We start from the raw sequence: 19,947 nt of genomic DNA, 5'->3' as shown, positions 1-19,947 counted from the left end.
ATTTCCTTTACCCACAGAACTAGAATAGTTCATGCAAAAATCTAGTTTCATGGTCGAAACAAGCAATTGCAAATGCTGGGTTTACAAAAAGAACACACAAAGTGCTGGTATTTATTCACAAAATGCTGGAGTAACTCAGCAGGTCAGGCAGCATCTCAGGAGAGAAGGAATGGGTGTCGTTTCGGGTTGAGACCCTTCTTCAGACTGATGTCAGGGGGGCGGGACAAAGGAAGGATATATGTGGAGACAGGAAGATAAATCGCAGTGGAGCAACAGGTAGTATAAGAAAATAACTGCAGATGCTAGTACAAATCGAAGGTATTTATTCACAAAATGCTGGAGTAACTGCTGGAGTAGCTCAGCCAGTCAGGCGGCATTCCAGGAAAAACATGCCACGTTTGTCCAACCTCTCCTTGTAGGAAATACCCTCGAATCCAGGCAGCATTCTGGTAAACTTCCACACTCTCTCCAAAGCCTCCACATTCTTCCTGTAACGGGCCGACCAGAATTAGTCCAGGTTTCCATTCTCTATTCCAGAATATGCTTTGTATGAATAAAAAAATAATCTCTTTACAATCTTGCATCGTTTAACCAATGTACTAGGTTTACTGGTGGTATAGTGGTTATTTCCAAGTAACCAAGATATCCAGATTAATAACCTAGAAATTAGTTCAGACTCACTGTGGAGTTTAAATTCAATTAATAATTAGTCTGAAGAAGGGTCTCGACCTGAAACGTCACCTATTCCTTTTCTCCAAAGGTGCTGCCTGACCCACTGAGTTACTCCAGCATTTTGTGTCTCTCTACTTGTAAAACAATATGGTTTAAGAAATCAAAGTACTGAATTGTTAAAACCTCACCTGATCCACAAATTTCCTTTAAGGATGGAAGTCAGTTGTCCTTACTTGGTCTGGCCTATGTCTGAATTCAGGCCCATAGCAATCTGGTCGGCTCTGAACTATCTGTTCAGGATTGGGCAATAAATGCTGGCCTTTCTCTCAATGCACGCAACCTTAAAAAAACACAAAATAAATAAAAAATTAGATTTTGCAATTCCTGAAAGAAAACCATAGGTCGACCATCAATTTTCCAGCAATTGGTGGTCCGACACCCCCTTTTAATCCGAACATCATAACCAGAGCGCACTTGAAATCCCCCGCCGAAGACCCCCCGAAAATGTGGTGCCCAGGCCGGGTGAGCCGGCCGATCCCTCCCTCACCGGGACTTCCGATCGGCGGGCCGAATTTACCCCCTGCGGCTGGGGCTCTGGAACCCCCACTCTGCTGGACGGGCAGATACGTTCCCAGAGCCTCAGCAGCCCAGGCGGACCGTTCCTTTACCATTGCACTGGTCACTGAAGCTGTGACCATCTGTCTGATACATTAATAATCCAGAAAGGCTCTGGAACCAAGGGTGCCGGAAGATCGGTGTTGGACCTGCAGTTTTGTCTCTAAACGAGCATGTGAGGATTTAGCGTTTAATTTTCACACCAAGGTGTTCCCGTTACATTGCCCAGTCGATGTTTACAAATCCTGTATCAGAAGCTCCAGCCTTGCTTTGTTTCATTTCTCTATTTCTCCAGAAATAAACATGACTTAGTTCTGTGGTGTTTGGTGGACCGTGTGAGGTGGGAGGACCCGTTGCTCCTCCCTTGCAGCAGGTGGCGCTGCACAGGACAAAGGGAGATGTTTTGTACATGGTTATCTCTGTCTGTACACAATGTGTGAGTGTACAGTCAGATCGTGTGGTTGCAGCCATTTTTAGTTGTCTTGCTGCCAGCATTGAGTTACTGTAATAAAGACTTCTGTTGTACCTTGAAGACTCTCAAGTTTTATACAGACATAGGACAAAAACACAAAAGGTTCGTGAATACATTGATTAAATTACCAATCAGCTCCTCTTTCAGGGAACTCTGGTGCCATTTGCATTCGATGTTTCGATGATTCAATGATACGTTATTGTCACATATACCTGGGTACCGTGAAATGCCTTGTTTTGCACTCAACCCACATAAAATCATACAGCAGAACTCACGCAGGCAGTGCACAGGATTCCTCGTGCTGACAAACTTAGAACACTTTTATCTACAACCAAGCTTTCCGCCACACGTGGCCTGCAGACGGCCCGCCAGATCCCCCTTCGTCCTTGGCCGCCCCTCTCCCCGCCCTGCCGGGATCCATTTTGTTCTTGGCGCCCCTACCCCCCCCCCCCCCCCACTCCGGGTCCTCCCTTCAATTTTAGTGCCTCCTCCCGCCCCCCTCTGCCTGTTCTCCCTCTGTTCATGGCAGTCTCCCCCCCAGGTCCTTGTTCTTGGCACCCCTTGTCCTTCCCGGATCCCCCTTTGTTCTTAGCGACCCCCTGCCCCCACCCCACGGCGGCCGCCCCCCCCCCCACACTCTTGGTGGCCCCCTGCCTGGTCACTCCTGGCTGTTGGCGGCACGGGTCCCCCTCTGCTCTTGGTGCCCTCCCCCTCATTGGCACGGGTTAGTTGGTGGATGTTCTATCAATCCTGTACTCTGCTTGTTCCTGCATTCCGCACCATTGAACAGGCTTTCTAAATGTGAACGTTTGCGATCATATAGCATGCTTCATCACCTCAGATGCTGCAAGATGCACTACAACTAATTAAGGACTGTGAAATGCAGTTGCCGTAGAAAACTGCCTAATTCCAGATCTAATGTGCGAGCAAGCAGCAAAGTGATTATGAGAGAATCATGGAATTGTAACAGCACAAGGAACTGTAGATACTGGAATCCTGAGCATAACACAAAATGCTGGTAACTCAGCAGGTCAGGCAGCATCTCGGGTGAACATGGATAGGTGACGTTTCAGGTAACCAGCATCTGCAGTTCCTTGTTCTTATATGCGACAATTAATTCATTGAAATATCCACCACGGAAACCAGCCCTTCTGTCCACCGAATCCACGCCGACCATCGATCGCCTGTTCACACTAGTTCTACCCACACTAGGTGGGCAATTTACAGGGGCCAATTAACCTGCAAAACCGCACATGTTTGGGATGTGCAAGGAAACCCAGGCGGTCACAGGGAGAACGTGCAAACTCCACACAGACAGCACCAGAGGTCATGATTGAACTCAGGTCTCTGGCGCTGTGAGGCAGGAGCTCCACCAGCTGCGTCGCCCCTAAAAGCAGAAAATGCTGGAAAAACCCAACAAGACTGGCAGCAGCTGTGAAGAGAGGACGTAGAAGAGCATTTAAATCATAGGATAGCAAGAGTAGACCATTCGGCCCCTCATGTTTATTTTCATGTGGCCATTTAACTCAGTACTACTGTCTGCACTAACCCCTGTAACTATTCACACTCAAAACACAAAGTGCTGGAGTAACTCAGGGGGTTAGCCAGCATCTGCAGAGGGAATGGCCAGGAGTGCACTCGCCAGACTCCGTGGACAAGGATTACGCACTCCGTTCCCCAATATATTCCTTGCAAATCTACATTCTCTCAACAACAAAGTGGGCAAACGGAAACTCCTGTGCCAAACAAACTAGGACGTCTCTCTCGAGCCGCTGCCCTGTGCTTCACCGAGACCTGGCTGTGTGAGTCGATCCTGGACAATGCGCTGGCTTTCAACGGGCCGCCAAGCGGAGGCAGAGCGGGCCGCCAAGCGGAGGCAGCGGGGAAATCCAGAGGCGGTGGAATATGCTTCCATACTAACCAGGGCTGGTGCAGCGACATCACGGTACTGTCTGACTTCTGTCCTCCTAATCTGGAATCTTTTTTTATAAATTGCAAACCCTTTTATTCTCCGAGGGAATTTACCTCTTTTATTCTCGCTGGCCCACCTGCAAAATATCACAAACCCCCTTGCTGGACCCCCTGCGGTTGGCATACAGGGCCAATAGGTCAGTGGATGATGCAGTTAACCTAGGCCTGCACTTCATCCTCCAGCACCTAGACCGCAAGGGGACCTATGCCAGGATTCTGTTCATGGATTTTAGCTCTGCATTCAACACCATTGTACCACACTACAAACTCTCCCAGTTGACTGTGCCTGAACCCCTCTGTCAGTGGATCACCGACATCCTGACGGACAGGAAGCAGCATGTGAGGCTGGGAAAGCACATCTTGGACATCTTGGACCTGCTGACCCTCAGTGTAGAAGCACCGCAAGGCTGCGTACTCTCCCCTCTCCTTTACTCTCTCTACACCAACGACTGCCCCTCCACAGACTCCTCTGTCAAGCTCGTCAAGTTTGCGAATGACACAACCCTGATTGGACTGATCCAACATGGGGAGGAATCTGCCGACAGACAGGAAGTGACACAGCTGGCGTCCTGGTGCCATCGCAACAACCTGGAGCTCAATGCTCTTAAGACAGTGGAACTAATTGTAGACTGATTGTAGCCCTCCCCTCCCCCCACTCACCATCAACAACACCACAGTCACATCTGTGGAGTTATTTAAGTTCCTTGGAACCATCATCTCCAGGCACCTTAAATGGGGGGCCACCATCGACTCCACAAAAAGGCCCAACAGAGGATGTACTTCCTGCAGCAGCTGAGAAAACACAATCTGCCACAGGCAATGGTTATATGCCATCATAGAGTCTGTCCTAGGGGCCGGAGAACCTAGGGTGATGGAGGAACTGAAGGAAATCCACATTAGGCAGGAAATGGTTTTGGGTAGACTGATGGGACTGAAGGCTGATAAACCCCCAGGGCCTGATGGTCTGCATCCCAGGGTACTTAAGGAGGTGGCTCTAGAAATAGTGGAAGCATTGGAGATTATTTTTCAATGTTCTATAGATTCAGGATCAGTTCCTGTGGATTGGAGGATAGCAAATGTTATCCCACTTTTTAAGAAAGGAGGGAGAGAGAAAACGGGTAATTATAGACCAGTTAGTCTGACATCAGTGGTGGGGAAGATGCTGGAGTCAATTATAAAAGACGAAATTGCTGAGCATTTGGATAGCAGTAACAGGATCATTCCGAGTCAGCATGGATTTACGAAGGGGAAATCATGCTTGAGAAATCTACTGGAATTTTTTGAGGATGCAACTAGGAAAATTGACAGGGGAGAGTCGGTGGATGTGGTGTACCTCGACTTTCAGAAAGCCTTCGACAAGGTCCCACATAGGAGATTAGTGGGCAAAATTAGAGCACATGGTATTGGGGGTAGGGTACTGACATGGATAGAAAATTGGTTGACAGACAGAAAGCAAAGAGTGGGGATAAATGGGTCCCTTTCGGAATGGCAGGCAGTGACCAGTGGAGTACCGCAAGGTTCGGTGCTGGGACCCCAGCTATTTACGATATACATTAATGACTTAGATGAAGGGATTAAAAGTACCATTAGCAAATTTGCAGATGATACTAAGCTGGGGGGTAGTGTGAATTGTGTGGAAGATGCAATAAGGCTGCAGGGTGACTTGGACAGGTTGTGTGAGTGGGCGGATACATGGCAGATGCAGTTTAATGTGGATAAGTGTGAGGTTATTCACTTTGGAAGTAAGAATAGAAAGGCAGATTATTATCTGAATGGTGTCAAGTTAGGAAGAGGGGATGTTCAACGAGATCTGGGTGTCCTAGTGCATCAGTCACTGAAAGGAAGCATGCAGGTACAGCAGGCAGTGAAGAAAGCCAATGGAATGTTGGCCTTCGTAACAAGAGGAGTTGAGTATAGGAGCAAAGAGGTCCTTCTACAGTTGTACCGGGTCCTGGTGAGACCGCACCTGGAGTACTGTGTGCAGTTTTGGTCTCCAAATTTGAGGAAGGATATTCTTGCTATTGAGGGCGTGCAGCGTAGGTTCACTAGGTTAATTCCCGGAATGGCGGGACTGTCGTATGTTGAAAGGCTGGAGCAATTAGGCTTGTATACACTGGAATTTAGAAGGATGAGGGGGGATCTTATTGAAACATATAAGATAATTAGGGGATTGGACACATTAGAGGCAGGAAACATGTTCCCAACGTTGGGGGAGTCCAGAACAAGGGGCCACAGTTTCAGAATAAGGGGTAGGCCATTTAGAACGGAGATGAGGAAGAACTTTTTCAGTCAGAGAGTGGTGAAGGTGTGGAATTCTCTGCCTCAGAAGGCAGTGGAGGCCAGTTCGTTGGATGCTTTCAAGAGAGAGCTGGATAGAGCTCTTAAGGATAGCGGAGTGAGGGGGTATAGGGAGAAGGCAGGAACGGGGTTCTGATTGAGAGTGATCAGCCATGATCGCATTGAATGGCGGTGCTGGCTCGAAGGGCTGAATGGCCTACTCCTGCACCTATTGTCTATTGTCTATTGTCTCACCTTCTCCATCATGGTCTGGTTTGGCTCAGCCAACAAGCACGACATCCGGAGGCTGCAGCGCATCATTCGATCAGCTGAGAAGGTTGTTGGCTGCAACCTTCCCCCATTGACAAACTGTACACTGCAAGGGCCAGGAAGTGAGCGGGCAAGATCATCTCTGACCCCTCTCACCCTGGCCACAAACTCTTTGAAGCACTTCCCTCTGGGAGGCGACTCTGGACTGTCAAAGCTGCCACAGCCAGACATAAAAACAGTTTTTTTCCCACGAGCAGTAGCTCTACCCAACAACCTAAAGTCTGCAGCCACCTTTGCTCTGGTATTTTATTTCATTCATCACATGTTTAAATTATAATGTTTTATTCTTAATCGTTTACTGTATATCATGTTGTTACTTGCGAGCAAAGCACCAAGGCAAATTCCTTGTATGTATACATACTTGGCTTATAAACTTTATTCAATTCAATTCAACGTTTCGGGCTGGGACCCTTCTTCAGACTGAAGGTTCCTGACCCAAAATGTCCTCCAGCATTTCGTGTTTTGTCAAGATTCCAGCATCTGCAATTCCTTGTGTCACCTATTCGCATTCATGATCTTTATACATTTTGTTGAAAACCTTTGACCTGAAGAGCTAGCTCTGATTAGCTTTCCACAGATGGTACCTGATCTTCTGTGTGTTTCCAGCATTTTTTTTTGTCATAGATTATGCAGCATGGAAACAAGCCTCTCAAACCAAATGTGGATGTACCATACACTGTAGCCTCCTGAGTCCCCACACTCGGGACATTACCCGTGGTCAGGATCGAACCAGGTGTAACTCTATGGCTGCGCCATTGTGCTGCCCTTGTAACCAATTTGCCAGCTCAGCCTGGATCCCATGTGATCTAGCCTCTCAGACTAGCTTGAAATGCAGGACCTTGTCGAAGGCCTTAATATAGTCCATATATGACAACTAGCCTTCTTCAATCATCTTGGTTACCTCTTCAAAAATCAGATTTGTGAAACACGATTTCCTACACGCAAAGCCATCCTTATTGAATGCCATCAAATGTGATCTTCCATCAGTCATTATCTCAAAGGTGATTATACTTCAAAATAACTTTATTTCCGCAAAGCTATTTTGAGATGTCCTGCGATTGGGAAACGTTCCACATAAATGGAAGTTCTGCCTTTAATAAAGATATTTATGTCATCAGTGGCCTCTTTCCTGAGCAACATTGCAAAGTATCATTTTTTGGCTCTACGAGGTATTGGCTTCATTCACATCAAAATCAAAATCCATCTGCTTGCCCTTAGCCATCTGCTAAGTTGGTCCAAATCTTTTGAACATTACTCATCCTTTAATATTTGTCATCTAGGCGTAAACCTTTGTGCTCTCCCCAAATGTTAGAATATTACTAGCAGATGATAAGCCATTATTGTTCCGGTATTCATATATGTGGGCGATACATAGAGGGTGGCACGGTGGCGCTGCAGTAGGGTTAGTGCCTAACAGCACCAGAGACCGTGGTTCGATCCTGACTGCGGTGTTGTCCATGGGGAGTTTGTACGTTCTTCCTGTGACCGCGTGGGTTTTCTCTGGGTGCTCCGGTTTCCTCCTACATTCCAAAAACGTACACGATTGTAGGTTAATTGGCCTCTGTAAATTGACCCTGTAAATTGGGAATGAACTGGTGAAAAGGTGATCATTGGTTGGCACGGACTCAATCGGCCAAATAGCCTGTTTCAACGCAGTATCGTTTCACGAATCGTGAAAACGGGGTTACCCTAGATGGGGCATCTTGGTTGGCATGGATGAGTTGGGCCAAAAAGCCTCTTTCCATGCCGTATAACTCCATGACTGTGAAGGTGGAGACAAGTAATTTTGTAATCTTAAAAATAGAGTGCATTGTGCACAAGTAACAATACGGGTAACTGTCTGTTGACCAGGGGTGATATCTGACTGGAGTCATAAGAGACTGCTGGAATCTAGAGTAAGAACATGGAGAAGGAGCAGATAAGCAGAGGATTTGTAGCGAGAGGGGGAATGACTGAATTCCCACCGAAGAAAGGAGAAAATCTACTTCAAACAACTTTGTGACTTGCAGATATTTCACAATGGACCAGGAAACCCTTGAGACTGCAGATGCTGGAAAATGGAGTATCCCGTATGATGTTTTACTGTTTTGCCAATATAATTAGTTTAATTTAGTTTAATTTAGTTAAGGGATACAGCTTGGAAACAGGCCCTTCAGCCCACCGGGTCTGCAACGACCAGTGATCCCCACACATTATCCAACATACTAGGGACAATTTACCTTTATATCAAACCTGTATGCCTTTGGAGTGTGGGAGGAAACCGAAGATCTCAGTAAATATCCATGCAGATCACAAGAAGAACGTACAAACTTTGTACAGACAGCCACCTTAGTCAGGATCGAACCGGGTCTCTTGCACTGTAAGGTAGTATCTCTACCGCTACGCTACTGTGCCACCCTTTATATTAGAAGGATGCAGTAAATATTAAGATTCAAGGACTTGAGAGGATCATGAGAGGAGTAGATCAGGTAGATGCACAGAATCTCTTGCCCAGGTAAGGGTATCAAGAACCAGAGGACATAGGTTTAAGGTGAACGGAGAAAGATTTAATAGGAACCTGAGGGATAATTTATTGGCATAAAGCATAGTGGATGTATGGAATGAGCTACCGAATGATACTATACCAAAGTTTAAGAAACATTTATACAGGAACATGGATAGGATAGGTTTAGAGGGATATGAGCCAAATACAGGCAGGTGAGACTAGTGTAGATGGGAGATGTTGGCTGGTGTGGACAAGTTGGGCCGAAGGGCCTGTTTCCATTCTGTCAGAACATCTCATTGACTATGACTTCAAGGAGAACTCCAATGTTCCTTCACAAAATAATGGCCCATTTTCTTTTGCGTTTGCCGGGGAGGCAGATGTGGATCTTTGTTTGGTGCCTCATTCAATGGAATGAACGTTTGTGGCAGATTAAAGCTAAGAGCACTTGTGTTAATGTAAGTTATGAGGTATCACGGGTTTATAATCCTCAGTCCGATTGACAAAATGAGCTTCAAAAACCTGGTTTAATTTCACGGCCCTTCCAGCGAACAGCCAGCAGGGCAATTACAATGCCCCAAGATCAGACGTGGCAACGTTTCAAATTAGGAATGAGTACAATTGGGTTTAATTTAAATGTGGTTTTTAATCCCAGTGCTCTTAATTTTTATTATAATTATTGTTATTATTATTTCATGCTGTACCATCAGAAACAGATGGACTGGCACAGTGGCGCAGTGGTAGAGTTGCTGCCTCACAGCTCCAGAGACCTGTGTTTGATCCTGACCATGGGTGCTGTCTTGTGGAGTTTGCACATTCTCCCCTTGACAGTATGAGTTTTCTCCGGGTGGTCCAGCATCCACCCACATTCCAAAGACGAGCAGCTTTGTAAGTTGATTGTCTCCTGTAAATTATCCCCTTGTGGGAGGGTAGAAACAGAAAAACATAGAAAAATAGGTGCAGGAGTAGGCCATTCGGCTGATCATCTAAAATCAGTACCCCGTTCCTGCTTTTTACCCCATATCCCTTAATTCCTTTAGCCCTAAGAGTTAAATCTAACTCTCTCTTGAAACTATCCGGTGAATTGGCCTCCACTGGCCTCTGTGGAAGAGAATACCACAGATTCACAACTCTCTGAGTGAAGAATTTTTTCCTCATTGTCCTAAATAGCCTACCCCTTATTCTTAAACTGTGACCACTGGTTCTGGACTTCGCCAACATCGGGAACATTTTTCCTGCATCTAGCCTGTCCAATCCTTTAAGAATTTTATATGTTTCTATACAATTCCCTCTCATCCTTCTAAATTCCAGTGAATACAAGCCCAGTCGACCCATTCTTTCATCATATGTCAGTCCCACCATCCCGGGAATTAACCTGGTGAACCGAGGTTGTACTCCCTCAATTGTAACAACATCCTTCCTCAAATTAGGAGACCGAAATTGCACACAATGCTCCAGGTGCGGTCTCACCAGGGCCCTGTACAACTGCAGTAGGACCTCCTTGATCCTAAGCTCAAATCCTCTCGCAATGAAGGCCAACATGCCATTAGCTTTCTTCACTGTCTGCTGTACCTGCATGCTTACTTTCAGTGACTGATGTACAAGCCACACCCAGGTCTCGCTGTGCCTCTCCTTTTCCTAATCTGCCACCATTCAGATAATTATTTGCCTTCCCGTTCTTGCCACCAAAGTGGATAACCTCACATTTATCCACATTATACTACATCTGCATGCATCTGCCCACTCACCCAATCTATCCAAGTTACCCTGCAGCCTCATAGCATCCTCATCGCAGCTCACACTGCCACCCAGTTTTGTGTCATCCGCAGACTGGGAGATGTCACATTTAATTCCCTCATCTAAATCGTTAATATATATTGTAAATAACTGGGGTCCCAGCACCGTGCCTTGTGGCACCCCACTACTCACTGCCTGCTATTCGTTAATTCCTACTCTTTGCTCCCTGTCTGCCAACCAGTTCTCTATCCATGTCAATACCCTACCCCCAATACCATGGGCTCTAATTTTGCACACTAATCTCTTGTATGTGTAGAACTAGTGTACTGGGTGATCACTGGTCGGCACCTACTCAGTGGGCCGAAGGTCCAGTTTCCAGCTATATTTCTAAACTAAACTAAACGGAGATAATTTCAAATCTACCAAAATATAATTATACATAGAACAAAACAGCACAGGAACAGGCCCTTCGACCCAGATTATCCCTGCCAAATATGTTGTCAATTTAAACTAATCTCCTCTGCCTGCACGGGATCCATATTGCTCCATTCCCAGCATATCCAGAGGTGCTCTGTCTGCCAAGGCCTATTGGATCTACTGGTTGCTAACCATTTTAACTCCCTTTCCCATTCCTATGCCAACCTTTTTGTCTTTGGCCTCCTCCATTGCCAGAATGAGGCCACACAAAAAATGGAGGAACAGCACCTCTTATTTTACTTGTATATGGGTGAACGATGGTCAGTGTGGACTCGGGGGGCAGAAGGGCCTGTTTCCATGCTGTATCTCTAAACTAAACTAAGATGCTGCCTGACCCATTGAGTTACTCCAGCACTTGGTGTCTTTCACAAGTTTGGGTGAATTATGTGAATGAGAGAACCATTGCCTTTAACGCAACCCAATTGCATTCCAGAATGCAAGTTAAATCCCAAAAAGCATTGTTGACACTCAATGCTGAGATGCAGGTCTACAGCTCTGTCCGAGACGATGTCTTATGGAAGAGCTGTTGAACCATAGGCCCCTCTGGTGGACATGTGAGATTGGGAGGCCAGATTCTGAAGGAGAACAGGGGAGGGATTCTTGACTGTTGACAGTTTCAGTTATATTTGGTGACAAGGCCAACAATTACCTTCATTCATCATCGCAAGATGATTTCCAGCTGTTATCGGGCAACTGAACCACCCTACCAACAATTAGAGTGCAGTCCTGAGGCTATCTACCTCATTGGAGACCCTTGAACGATCTTTGATCGGACATCACTGGACATAATCTTGCACTAAACATTATTCCCTTTATCCTGTGGATAGCCTGATTGTAATCATGTAGTGTCTTTGGGCTGACTGGTTAGCATACAACAATAGTTTTCACTGTTCCTCAGTACGTGACAATAAACTAAACTAAACTAAGATTAACTCACAAGCGCTCAAAAAAACACACCCCGTGAAAGAACTATAACGTTATTAAATTGCTGCTTGTGGAGGTCCCAACAAACAATGGTGGCCCTTTTGGACACAGAAATAGGGCGCCACAGTGGTACAGCGGTAGAGTGGCTGCCTTACAGCACCCGAGACCTGGATTCAATCCTGACTGCGGGGCTGTCTATATGGAGTTTGTACGTTCTCTCTGTGATCACGTGGGTTTTCACTATATTTATTGGCTTCTGTAAATTGTCCCTAGTGTGTAGGATATAACTAGTGTACAGGTGATTGTCGGTTGGCACGGGCTCGGTGGGCAGAAGGGCCTGCTTCCACGCTGTTTCTCTAAGCTAAATCACAAGGGTAATTACAGAATTCTATCCCTCCCCTCCCCCACACAACCTTTCTTAGCCCCCCTCTCTCCCCTGTAGCCCATCTTGACCAACACCTATTTCTTCTCTCCACCTCCCTTTCTACCTACATTCCATCATCTAGCTTCACAATTTGCAAATCTTCAATTCTTCTGTCTCACACTTTCCATCTTTTCATCTCTGACCTTTGTCCAACCTTCTGCCTATCAAAATATCCCTCATCTGTATCCATCTATCACTTGTGTAGGAAGGGACTGCAGATGCTGGTTTAAACCAAAGATTGACACAAAAAGCTGGAGTAACTCAGAGGGACCGGCAGCATCTCTGGAGAGAAGAAATGTCCGGGAGCAGAGCAAGGACGCCCGTTGGCTGAGCAGTAAAGTAAGTGCTAATCACAGTTGAACAGGCAGTTTAAAAAGAGCGCCAAAAGGAAGTAGTAGTCAATTTGAAAAGTCCGGGAGCAGAGCAAGGACGCCCGTTGGCTGAGCAGTAAAGTAAGTGCTAATCACAGTTGAACAGGCAGTTTAAGTGAGAAGTCAGGTAAATTGGACAATCAGGCAATTTAAATTGGTGATATAAGCAAGGCTTACAAAAGGGTGCAGCCCTGTTCAGGTGCAGCCCTGTTCAGGTGCAGCCCTGTTCAGGTGCAGCCCTGTTCAGGTGCAGCCCTGTTCAGGTGCAGCCCTGTTCAGGTGCAGCCCTGTTCAGGTGCCCAGTGAGAAAAGTGCGAGTCTTTGGCTGCGAGTCTTCGGCGAGGAGGCTGAGGTGAGGAGGATACGATTGTTTTAAGCCAGAGCTGGTTATAGGCACAAGGTGATGGCGGAAAAGTTGGTGCGGTGTGTTTCCTGCAGGATGTGGGAAGACGGGGACGTCGCTGGAGCTTCTGGGAGCTACACCTGCAAGAACTGTGTCCAGGTGCAGCTCCTGAAGGGACGTGTGGTGGAGTTAGAGAGGCAGTTGGATGACCTCAGGGCCATCCGGGAATGCGAGAGTTTCCTGGACAGGACCTATTGTGAGGCTGTCACGCCAAGGGTCCAGGTCGAGCGAAGGTGGGAGACTGTTTCAGGGGGGAGTGGACGTGGACGTGGACTACAGGAGACCCCAGTGGCTGTGCCTATTGCAAATAGGTATACCCTCTTGGGAACTGTCGGGGCAGAAGACGTTTCCAGTCCGAGTGGCGGACCTGTTGGCAAGGATACTCGACAGGGGAGACCGAAGTCTGGAAGAGCCGTAGTGGTCGGTGACTCCATAGTCCGAGGGACGGACAGAAGATTCTGTGGCAGCAGGAGGGACTTGAGGATGATCTGTTGCCTCCCTGGTGCCAGGGTTCAACACATCACAGACCGGCTTCAGAAAATCCTAGCGAGGGAAGGCGATCAACCTGAAGTCGTTGTGCACGTGGGCACGAATGACGTCGGGCGGAAGAGGAAGGAGGTGCTACAGCGGGAGTTTAGAGAGTTGGGAAAAACGCTGAGAAGTAGGACGTCGAAGGTAGTTATCTCTGGACTGCTACCGGTACCTCGTGCTGGTGAGGCCAGGAACAGAGAGATAGAGGGTATGAATTTATGGCTGAGGGACTGGTGCAGAGAGCAGGGATTTAGATTTCTGGACCACTGGGATCTCTTCTGGGCTAGGGGTGACTTGTACAAAAGGGACGGGTTGCATCTTAACAGCAGGGGGACAAACATTCTGGCAGGCAGGTTTGCTAGTGTGACAGAAAGCCTTCGACAAGGTCCCACATAGGAGATTAGTGGGCAAAATTAGGGCACATGGTATTGGGGGTAGGGTACTGACATGGATAGAAAATTGGTTAACAGACAGAAAGCAAAGAGTGGGGATAAATGGGTCCCTTTCGGAATGGCAGGCAGTGACCAGTGGGGTACCGCAAGGTTCGGTGCTGGGACCCCAGCTATTTACGATATACATTAATGACTTGGACGAAGGGATTAAAAGTACCATTAGCAAATTTGCAGATGATACTAAGTTGGGGGGTAGTGTGAATTGTGAGGAAGATGCAATAAGGCTGCAGGGTGACCTGGACAGGTTGTGTGAGTGGGCGGATACATGGCAGATGCAGTTTAATGTAGATAAGTGTGAGGTTATTCACTTTGGAAGTAAGAATAGAAAGGCAGATTATTATCTGAATGGTGTCAAGTTAGGAGGAGGGGGAGTTCAACGAGATCTGGGTGTCCTAGTGCATCAGTCAATGAAAGGAAGCATGCAGGTTCAGCAGGCAGTGAAGAAAGCCAATGGAATGTTGGCCTTCGTAACAAGAGGAGTTGAGTATAGGAGCAAAGAGGTCCTTCTACAGTTGTACCGGGTCCTGGTGAGACCGCACCTGGAGTACTGTGTGCAGTTTTGGTCTCCAAATTTGAGGAAGGATATTCTTGCTATTGAGGGCGTGCAGCGTAGGTTCACTAGGTTAATTCCCGGAATGGCGGGACTGTCGTATGTTGAAAGGCTGGAGCAATTAGGCTTGTATACACTGGAATTTAGAAGGATGAGGGGGGATCTTATTGAAACATATAAGATAATTAGGGGATTGGACACATTAGAGGCAGGAAACATGTTCCCAACGTTGGGGGAGTCCAGAACAAGGGGCCACAGTTTCAGAATAAGGGGTAGGCCATTTAGAACGGAGATGAGGAAGAACTTTTTCAGTCAGAGAGTGGTGAAGGTGTGGAATTCTCTGCCTCAGAAGGCAGTGGAGGCCAGTTCGTTGGATGCTTTCAAGAGAGAGCTGGATAGAGCTCTTAAGGATAGCGGAGTGAGGGGGTATAGGGAGAAGGCAGGAACGGGGTTCTGATTGAGAGTGATCAGCCATGATCGCATTGAATGGCGGTGCTGGCTCGAAGGGCTGAATGGCCTACTCCTGCACCTATTGTCTATTGTCTATTATAAATGGGTGACGTTTCGTGCATTCTTGCCTGAAGAAGGGTCCCGACCCGAAACGTCACCCATTCCTTCTCTCCAGACATGCTACCTGTCCTGCTGAGTTACTCCAGCTTTTTGTGTCAATCCACCCATCACTTGCCAGGCTTTGTCTTGACCCACCTCACTTCCATCTTTCATCTCCCCTCCCCGCTCCCTCCACAATCAGTCTGTGGAAGGGTCTCAACCCGAAACATCACCGATCCATGTCCTCAAGAGATGTTACCTAACCCACTGAGTAAATATAGCACTCTGTGTCTTCTTTTTATGTAAATCAGCTTCTGCAGTTCCTAATTTAGTTTAGTTATGTTTAATTTAGTTTATTATTGTCACATGTACCGAGGTACAGTGAAAAGCTTTTTAATTGCATGCTATCTAGTCAGCGTAAAGACAATATATGGTTACTATCAAGCCATCCGTAGTACAGATATTTCACAGTGTACACATGTAATCCCAAATGTAGAAGTTTCTACACTTCAGAATTAATTATCCGATTACAAAGTACGTCCATATTTGGTGAGAAAATACATTTTATAATTGTAGGTTTGTAGGTTAATTGGCTGGGCAAATGTAAAAAATAAAATAAAAAAATTGTCCCTAGTGGGTGTAGGATAGTGTTAGTGTGCGGGGATCGCTGGGCGGCGCGGACCCGGTGGGCCGAAGGGCCTGTTTCTGCGCTGTATCTCTAAATCTAAAAATCTAAAAAATAATAATAATCAGGGGTCCTTGCTTTCTCCTCATTAAAGAGGGACAGGTTTTCCCTGAAGAATTTGTTACTGTAGAACAAGCACCACCCAGGCAAAGCCTAGCCTGGCCACATCAGCTAGTATCTAGCAAGCAGCTGTAATGTAGCTTGGGAGCCTGGTGTTAAACCCTGAGGGGAACTCCAAAGCCCTGATTATTTCTAACCTCCCTTTCACCACGAGAAGTGAAAGGCTTGTTTAATGTTGTAAATCCGAATGGCGCTCACATCTAATTTGCCTCGGAGCACAGGGTCCCAGCTTGACGGTTTTGCAGCTAAGTTTAACTACCTTTTAGATTGCGGCCAGTTGCAAGTCACTGCACAAAAGCAGTGAATGGGCCAAAGGACCTTGTGTATTCGCGTCTCGATGTTACAAAACTTGATTTTCTTTCTGCATGTCTTAAGCCAAGATCCCACTCAGCCTTACACGTTAAAAGCTGACTGTACATTGGTGGTTGCCATTATCCAAACCTTCATTCCAAATTAACCAAATGCTTGTGCTTTCTACATTGCTTTTAATACCAATTTCAAACGCACAGGAATGCAAGAGGCTTCAGAGTGTATTGGACTCAGCCCGAGCCATCGTGGACTCAGCCCTCCTCTCCCTCAGAAACGTCTATGTGAGGCATCACCTCAAGAAGGTGGCATCTATCATCAAGGATCCCCACCATCCAGGCTGTGCCCTCTTCTCACTGCTACCATTGGGCAGGAGGGACAGAAGCCTGAAGTCCCATACCATCAGGTTCAGGAACAGCTACTTTCCTACAACCGAAAGGTTCTCGAACCGATCAGCACAACCTTAATTCTACCTCGATACTACTCTCGCACTAGTCATAGAGTCACATAGCCTGGAAAGGGAGGCCCTTTGGCCCAACTTGCCCACACCGACCAACATGTCCCATCTACACTAGTCCTTCCTGTAAGCGTTTGGCCCACATCCTATCTAAATCTTTTCAAGAAAGGAGCGAGAGAGAAAACGGGGAATTACAGACCAGTTAGCCTGACCTCGGTGGTGGGAAAGATGCTGGAGTCAATTATTAAAGAGGTAATAACGGTGCATATGGATAGCAGTAAAAGGATAAGTCCAAGTCGGCGTGGATTTATCAAAGGGAAATCATGCTTGACTAATCTTTTGGAGTTTTTTGAGGATGTGACAAGTAAAATGGATGAAGGGGAGCCAGTGGATGTAGTGTATCTAGACTTTCAGAAAGCCTTTGATAAGGTCCCACATGGGAGATTAGTGAGTAAAATTAGAGCATATGGTATTGGGGGTAGGGTGTTGACATGGATAGAAAATTGGTTGGCAGACAGGAAGCAAAGAGTAGGAGTAAACGGGTCCTTTTCAGAATGGCAGGCAGTGGCGAGTGGAGTGCCGCAAGGCTCGGTGTTGGGGCCGCAACTGTTTACCATATATATTAATGATTTGGAAGAGGGAATTAGAAGCAACACTAGCAAGTTTGCGGATGACACAAAGCTGGGTGGCAGTGTGAACCGTGTAGAGGATGTTAGGAGGTTGCAGGGTGACCTGGACAGGTTGAGTGAGTGGGCAGATGCGCGGCAGATGCAGTATAATATAGATAAATGTGAGGTTATCCACTTTGGCGGCAAAAACAAGGCAAAAACAAGGAGGAAGATTATTATCTCAATGGAGTTAGGTTAGGAAGGGGGGAGGTGCAGCGAGACCTGGGTGTCCTTGTACACCAGTCACTGAAAGTTGGCGTGCAGGTACAGCAGGCAGTGAAGAAAGCTAATGGAATGTTGGCCTTCATAACAAGAGGATTTCAGTATAGGAGTAAAGAGGTTCTTCTGCAATTGTATAGGGCCTGGTAAGACCACGTCTGGAGTATTGTGTACAGTTTTGGTCTCCTAATTTGAGGAAAGACATCCTTGTAATTGAGGCAGTGCAGCGTAGGTTCACGAGATTGATCCCTGGGATGGCGGGACTGTCATATGAGGAAAGATTGAAAAGACTAGGCTTGCATTCACTGGAGTTTAGAAGGATGAGAGCGGACCTTATAGAAACATATAAAACTATAAAAGGACTGGACAAGCTAGATGCAGGAAAAATGTTCCCAATGTTGGGCGAGTCTAGAACCAGGGGCTACCGACTTAGAATAAAGGGAAAGCCATTTAAAACTGAGGTGAGAAAAAACTTTTTCACCCAGAGAGTTGTGAATTTGTGGAATTCTCTGCCACAGAGGGCAGTAGAAGCCAAATCATTGGATGGATTTAAGAGAGAGTTAGATAGAGCTCTAGGGGCTAGTGGAATCGAGGGATATGGGGAGAAGGCAGGCACGGGTTATTGATTGGGGACGATCAGCCATGATCACAATGAATGGCAGTGCTGGCTCGAAGGGCCGAATGGCCTCCTCCTGCATCTATTTGCAATGTTTCTATGTAACCTATCCTACTTCTACATGTACTTGGACAGGTATTTGGACAGGTACATGTACAGGAAAGGTTTTGAGGGTATGGGCAAAATGTGGGCAGGTTAGACTACAGCAAATGGGACATCTTGGTCAGCATTGGCAAGTTGGGCCGAAGGGCCTGTTTCCACGCTGTATAACTCTATGATATTAAGCTAAACTAAACTAATATGTAGGAAGTAACTGCAGATGCTGGTTTACACTGAAGATAAACACAAAATACTGGGGTAACAGCGGGTCAGGCCGAAAATGAATAGGTGACGTTTCGAATCGTTTCGAAACGTCATGTATTCCTAAACTAAACTAAGTTAAACCAAGCTAAACTAAGCTCAGTTAAACCAAGCCAAACTAAGATAAGCTGAGCTTAGAAACAAGGCTAAACAAAACCAAGACAAACTAAACTAAGCTTAATTAAACTAAGATTAATTAAGCTAAGATAATCTCTTGATTAACAATGGGGGGGGAAATCCTACCTGCTGGCTGGGAGAGGGTGAACCAACCACCTGCCATGCTGTGTTGGGGAGGGTTGTCCACTCTCCGACCTGTCCCTGACCAACCCCAAGCTCAGCTCTGCGGTATCATCAAAGCTGGTCGGGCCGCATCTCTCCCCCTCCTCCCAGGGCTCCCTTCTCACTGAGCGATCGGGCTCCTTCAGGAAGACCCCCCACCTCACCCTCTCCCATACCTGCTCACCTTCATCACAGGCACAGCGGCCTGCCTTCGTGTTGTGCTGGGTGCAATCTCCGGCCTTGGAAGGGAGTTCATCATCATCCCGAGTCTGTCCGCTGAATTATTTATCTTGGGCTGGCAGTTTACAGGAAGGTCTTGGGATGGTTAAGTTGTTTCAACTTAAATCTCTTCCCACTCAATCTGCACAGCACACTCAACAAGAATGGCCAAAGCACCAGTTCACGTTCAACTCAATGCATGCCTCTTATCCCTCTGTGTCCCTCCAATCAAACCCTCCAGACTTTCGGCATGTCCCCAACAACCCTCACCAACGTCTACAGATGAGCTGCAGAAAGCATTTTATCGGGATGCATCACAGCATGGTTTGGGAACAGCTCCATCCAAGACCGCAAGAAATTGCAAAGATTTGTGGGTGTAGCCCAGACCATCACACAAACCAACCTCCCTTCCATTGACTCTATCTACACCTCACGCTGCCTCGGCAAGGCCACCAGCATAATCAAGAACCAGTCTCACCCCGGCCACTCCCTCTTCTCCCCTCTCCAATCAGACGAGAGGTACAGAAGTGTGAAAACGCACACCTTCAGATTCAGGGACAGTTTCATTTCAGCTGTTATCAGGCAACTGAACCAGCCTATCAACAATTAAACAACAGTCCTAACCTACCATCTACCTCATTGGAGACACTCGGACTATCTTTAATCGGACTTTACTGTACTTTATCTTGCACTATGACCCCTTTATCCTGTGTCTGTACACGGTGAACGACTTAATTGTAATCATGTATCCAGTCTTTTCACTGATTGGATAGGAAGCAAG

At 46.7% G+C, this 19,947-nt stretch overlaps 1 protein-coding gene across 3 annotated transcripts in view; it reads right to left on the bottom strand.

The window, feature by feature from the left end:
• The window catches only part of LOC144599516 (muscleblind-like protein 1), a 390,080-nt gene that overhangs the window by 322,101 nt on the left and 48,032 nt on the right, over positions 1-19,947 (bottom strand). For all 3 annotated transcript variants that reach the window (XM_078410502.1, XM_078410490.1, XM_078410491.1), the window contains exon 2: positions 861-1,012. The gene's annotated coding sequence lies outside the window, so the exon portion shown is untranslated. The remainder of the gene's footprint in view (positions 1-860; positions 1,013-19,947) is intronic.

The sequence above is a fragment of the Rhinoraja longicauda genome, chromosome 13, assembly GCF_053455715.1.
Source record: "Rhinoraja longicauda isolate Sanriku21f chromosome 13, sRhiLon1.1, whole genome shotgun sequence".
Taxonomy (NCBI): Eukaryota; Metazoa; Chordata; class Chondrichthyes; order Rajiformes; family Arhynchobatidae; genus Rhinoraja; species Rhinoraja longicauda.
This window is presented reverse-complemented; position numbering and strand designations above follow the sequence as displayed.